This window comes from Lycorma delicatula, chromosome 13 (assembly GCF_047948215.1).
Source record: "Lycorma delicatula isolate Av1 chromosome 13, ASM4794821v1, whole genome shotgun sequence".
Taxonomy (NCBI): Eukaryota; Metazoa; Arthropoda; class Insecta; order Hemiptera; family Fulgoridae; genus Lycorma; species Lycorma delicatula.
The window spans coordinates 13,717,107-13,723,400 of NC_134467.1; the positions used below are offsets into that span (position 1 = coordinate 13,717,107).

The window sequence follows — 6,294 nt, forward strand, 5'->3', positions numbered from 1 at the left end:
AGAGGATTCTTTTCATAGAATAATGGGTTCGTTTAACAATTTGTTCTTTATAATACAAACAATGGCACTAAGAATTATAGAAAAACATAAGAGTGCAGACAATGAAAATTATTACACTTCAGTAATTAAAGAAACAAGTCAGATACTGGTTCTGCAGGCCAGGGATATAAATACTAACAGGGACCGGTTGGAATAGTCAAAGGTTTTGCGAGGCCATGTTCAGTGCAATTGTGATAACAGTGAGTAGTTTTACAAGCCTGAGTTCGACTTGGTTGTGATGACAGTGATATCAGTAAGTGTATGGTAACAACGAGTGAGGAGTACATCACAAGTGTTCCTGTGTGGACAGTGGGTGAATACACAAAGTTGTTCGGTGAGTTAGTAAACGGTAGTTGAAGTGACAGTATTATATTTATTCATAAAGTGTATTATTTCTTTTATAAACAGTAAAAGAAATAATACTTGCAAAAATTAAATTGTATTTATAAGAAATTTTTATGTTTGTTAGTCTCTCAGTATCCTTGTCAAACTGCGAACATGTGACAATATTTTTTTGTTCACTTTAACAGTTGCAGTTATTCTTTTTTTTTCAAAATTAATTGTGATTTATTCTTTGTTTTTGTTTTAGTAAAGGTAACACTTAAATATAATGAAAAATTAGAATTTTTAACTTATTAAACATCTGGCAAAATGACTTATGATTTACGGGTAACAAACAGCAATCTGACTCTTGAAATTCATTCTATCTTTTCGTGAGATAACTAAGAATTGTTATATTCCAGATAGGAACATTTTTAGGTACAATAGATAATAATGATAAATACAGAGTCTCAAGCCAGCGGCAGGCTTTCTTTTAATTATGAATATGCTGGACATTATATCCACACAACAAATTTAGATTATTTACAGAAATATTACAGAATCCTTAATATTAATTCAAACACTAAACAAGATCCAAAACTTCATATGTACATCCCATCTTCAAACCACATGTTTCTAGACATGTGTATCTGTTGCAGATAACAACCTACAACTGAACAGGGTACCTTAGCCGATTCTCCAAAAACTCTAAAAAGTAAAATACTGTAAGAAAATCAATAAAGAATGGTCAGGTTGTATTGATCTGAATAAATGTAAAATATAGCAGAGAGGATAGAAAAAGTTAGAGAACTGTTGTAACCTAAAAACTAAGAACAATAAGATCAACTGCTTTATTATTATTATTGGAGATGAGAGACGAAAATCTTTGGGAGTGTCCTCTACAAGTTGATTGGTCTCCACCCTACTAACTCCAGTTTAGTTAGTGGATCAGTAGCTGAGACTTAGTACTTAGAGACTTAGTACTGGGTTGAGTGAAGGAGGAATGGTCATTCGGTCCTTTTGGCTATAGTACCCAAGGGAACTTCCTGCTCCTACTTGATTTAAATCTGAAAGGTAGGTTTTTGATTTTAATTTTGAAAGCTTCGTTCAGCTTAAATAGTTTGTGTAGCATTAATGTGATGATTGTTTTCAGGTTTCTTGTGTAAAAGTTTCTTTTGGAAAGGATTTTTAGTTTGCACAAGACTTTCATACACATTCTATCTCACGCAGTTTCCAGTATTTTTCTACTATGTCGGTCAAGTCAGGACACCAATGTTTTATTCTTTCTTTCTAATAGTAAGTTAACTAATTTAATTCATTCTAATAGTAAGTTAACTTTATATTTTAATAATTAAATTAACATATAAATGATAACATATAACGTATAATAATATGTTATTATATATCTTGTGTAGAAAATAAAAACTGTAACATGCGTGTTATTTTTATTTTTTATAATTTTTAACAGCCACTATTTTGGAACAAAAAAAAATTAAGAAGAATTGTTATACATAAATCAGTCTGCGTAGTAGTAAGGAACATTGCTGTAAAATTTCACAATAATCAGAAAATGTGTGCCAAAATAGCATCACAAATACCTAAACAGATGAAATGCCATAAGGTTGAGTTAAAAGAGGAACTCACTTCACTTATTGGAAATAATTTCCAATCCATTGAATGCGGACAGTATTTTGTAGTACTCTTTCCTACCCAGAGATTTGATGAGTCAAATCGTTTAATTACCCCATAACATACAGAAAATTGGTTTCCTTATTTTGGTGTACTTGAATATTTCAATACACCTTATTTGGTCTCTCATGAGTTTGGTAGCATCAATTCAGCCGTGTCAATTTTTAATCATTTGGATTTATATCTCTGGATTGTGAGACCAAGAAGTGAGATTAAAAACCGATGACAGAATTGTGGCCAGAAGACACTATCTGAGATATATTAAAATTTACAAACCTCACTGGACCTTTATCTGTTTACTTCTTTTTTTTACTGAAAGGCAAGCGTTGAGACTGTGCCACTTTATTATACTGTTTTAATAATAACAGGTTAATAATAATACTGACATAATAATAATAATAAACCCAACTACTATATTAATGAAAGAAGGTAAGGAAAGTTGATCGACCGAGAAACTGCAAAGGAAACTATAAAGGTTTTTTCAGTTCTGTATAAAACATAAACCGGTAACTGCAAAACTGCAAAATACCATTTTAAAAAATTATGAAAAATGATAATAATATATAAGCGAGAAAAGGATGTAAAGAACATTTAGATAGATCTCAGAATCAGGAAATGGAGTGATAATTGTATCTAGTGACAGACATGGATCCTAATTATAATTAATTATGATTATAAATAGATTAATATTAAAGAAATTCAAGTAGAAACTATGACCAAAGAGATGGGACATAGATAAATAAAAAGGTGTGTAAAATAATAAATAGGTGATAAAACACCTGTATAGATAAATAAAAAAACACAGGTGGAGTTTTGTAATTAAAACAGTTTGGAAAATTCTATTAAATTATTTGTTCGAAGTAATGTTTACTTTAATAATAGTTATTATTGTATAGTTATATAACTTTATGATACCCACAGTAATCTTTAAATACCTGTTAATTCTATCTTCATCTGAGTGTTCAAGGCAAAAAACAATGATGCTTCAAAATCTAACAGATTTTAAAAAATCTTGTAAAAATGTAAAATAAAAAATCTTAAACCTCGCAAAATATTCACAAACTAATTTTTGTGAGATACAACAGAAACATCTAACACGTTTCAGGAATGTAAGACTAATTAAAAAGAACAATATTTGCAGTCCATTGTATTTTAATGCGTTTAAAAATAATTAAAATAACAAAAATGACTAAGTTTTTCACAGAATTATTTGATGAACACAGATGAATATAGAAATATTTCTTACGACGAATAATGGGAGTTTAAGGGGAAAAAATTCATTGTATTTCATTAGCATAGTAACAAAATTAAATATAAAAACATTAATTGTTGACCTTATAAAACTTAATTCATTATACCCGTTCTTTTACCCGTATTGAATTTCCAAAGAATGTTTTTTTCTTTATTGTTATCTAAATAAATAAGCAGATCAATATTGATGAAAAATTATTTTCTTTTATGTTTCTACCGTTCTTCATAACCGGTTGAAAATGATGGTGAATTAAACAAAATTGTAAATTAAATAAAAACCTTACATATTTGTTATATTGTAAATATACTAGAACTCAAAAATAATATTTCATCATAAAAAGGTATTTGTAAATTTAATTTCTGTTTATTGTTAATGAGTAGAAGACATATGTTGAAACCAAAGAATTTGATAAAAGTTGTTTCATAAGAGAGTGCAAATTGTATTTTAAAATTCATTACGTGATAAGTTTGGATACAACAAGCAAACAAAAATAATGACATTTATTTTAAACTACATTAAAATAATATATATAAGAAATCCTTACCTCGATCAACAACGAGGGTCATTTGTTTAAAATAAACAATGTATAAATATAATAATAACAGTAGTTAAACATGAGTGAACACAGACATGAGGATCCAAACTGAACTGGCAATCAACCCGAGATGACCGCTGGATTCCATACCGTCACATACGTAATTACTCTGTCACCCCCACCCCTGCAACAACTGTAACTTCCACCGTCATAGCAAAATTATGAAAATAGCACACCGTCTAAACTGTGCACTAAAAATACACAGCACTGTTTCATCTCGCATAACAAGCGACCGACCGACACCTACAGTTATATTAATTTAATATTAATTTTTTTAAACATTTGATAACTTATAATTATAACAAATAATTGAAACCAAATTTTAAAACGTATATATACGTTTTAGTGTATATATACACGTTAACAAAGGAACAAAACCAAGGAATCCAAACGATAGGAAGGTTTTCAATTATTTTTTTTTACCTAATATAATTTACTCACGCTTACTTTATAATTGCACTTAGACCAGCACATCTATAATACAATAGAGATGTATTATAACATTAGAGATGTAAGGGCAATAACAATAGAGATAATAAATTTAGTAGTTAGAGATAATACTACATTAGTTGCTACTACTAATGTAGCGACTCGATTTGGTCGCTACAAAGTTAAATTTTTCTAATGTAAATTTTTTTTAATAAGTTCAAATCTGAGTCTTCGTTAAACGCGATTTTTTTCAGCATTTTAATAATTATTTTTCTCTCAGATTTGTCACCGCTTTTAAATCACATAACGTTTGAGATATGGAGGTCCCAAAAATCGACGTTTTAATAAACAATAATCTCAAACTATATTTAATTGCAATCATAATTAATCTCTGAATCTTCTAACACGAAAATCTCTCAAATAATTCGAATACTATAACAAGCAATAATTTATGTAAATTTTACGGATAAATAAAATATGTAAGTCCGGTTAACGAGAGGTCGGATGTGTAAAATCAGTGATTATTTTACAAACTGTATTAAACGTAAAAATTAAAATAAAAAGTTATTAAGTATGTTTTTTTATAGTTTTAACACTACTACATAAAAATACAAATATCATATAAGTTCATTAATAATACTGTCAAATGGAGAATATAACATCGATTTCAAATATTTTAGAAATTTTTTTTTTTTAATTTTTTATAAATAATAGTAAAATTATAATATACTGATTCGTTAATAAAATTAAAAAAAATAAATAAAAAAATTTTACCGTAAAAATTAAAATTTTTTTTTTTTCATCTCCCTTACCTTGGAAGATTTATTCTATGCAAATGTGTTATAAGTAGAAAACGCAATGCAGTGATGCCAAACTTTGCGGGCAAGGTGTCAAGCGGGAAGTAAAAGTCAGGTAAAATGACAACATAGCAACTGTGTCAATAACTAATGTTAGATCTATTTGTTATACAAGCTCCAAAGATTAATATTAAGATTCTCCGTATATTAACCGACGCAAACGGGTGTCAAATAATTTTTAAGTAATTTTCAGTTTCAGTAAATATTATTATCTCTTAATAAATAATATATTACATTATTTATTTGTATACTCACACACGCGCGCACAATTTTCAATTTTAATTATATACAAATACTGAAATATACTTTTCTATATAAATATAATTTTTTTCTCAGTCAAAATCTGTTATATCAAAACCTTTGCTGTATCAAATTTTACTAGATAATAAAAATATATTTTTTAAAAACTATTAATTCGAAAATTAAAATTAATTAATGCAGATTAATAAGAACTTAATAGTAAAAAAAAACCTAACAGTATAAAAAAAAAGATGGCTTCTTTTTAAAAACAGTAGTAAAAATATTACAACTGTATAAGTTTGTACGTATTGGTGACTGAGAGAGGGGGGAGAGTACAGAGAGAATCTGGTTCGTGTCGAAATTCATCAAACAACTGCGTATGTCAAAATGTGTGTTATGTTGATGAAAAATTTATTTGTTTATAATATTATTAGCCGTTTCCATTATATTCAACGATGTAGAAAAAATAAACAAATCTTACATAACAATAATATTAGCTTACATTTTCTTTCTGATAATTTATTAATCTATTAAAAGTGTTATTAACGAATAACGTTGTCATACAGTAAATAATGTTTTTTTCTTTATATCTGTAAGCATTGTTTTAAAAATCGTATCAAATTTTGTTTATTTGATTATTTGTATTTATCGTATTCAGTATTTTAGATGTATTTTACGTGATTCTAGAAAACCGTTTAGAAAATAATTCTACGTGTAAACTAGGTAAGTTCTTTCAAATAATAATATTTGTAATAAGAAATATAGTACACAAATAATGTGATTACTGGTTAACAACTTTCGGCAGAAATTATGGGAATTTAATGAACTAACGTTTGCACATTTTGTTTTGGCCAAAATCATTAGTTTTAGGT

At 27.7% G+C, this 6,294-nt stretch overlaps 1 protein-coding gene across 2 annotated transcripts in view; it reads right to left on the reverse strand.

The window, feature by feature from the left end:
* Positions 1-3,985, reverse strand: part of LOC142333932 (uncharacterized) — a 137,361-nt gene extending 133,376 nt beyond the window's left edge. For both annotated transcript variants that reach the window (XM_075381558.1, XM_075381557.1), the window contains exon 1: positions 3,846-3,985. The gene's annotated coding sequence lies outside the window, so the exon portion shown is untranslated. The remainder of the gene's footprint in view (positions 1-3,845) is intronic.
* Positions 3,986-6,294: the final 2,309 nt, after the last annotated feature.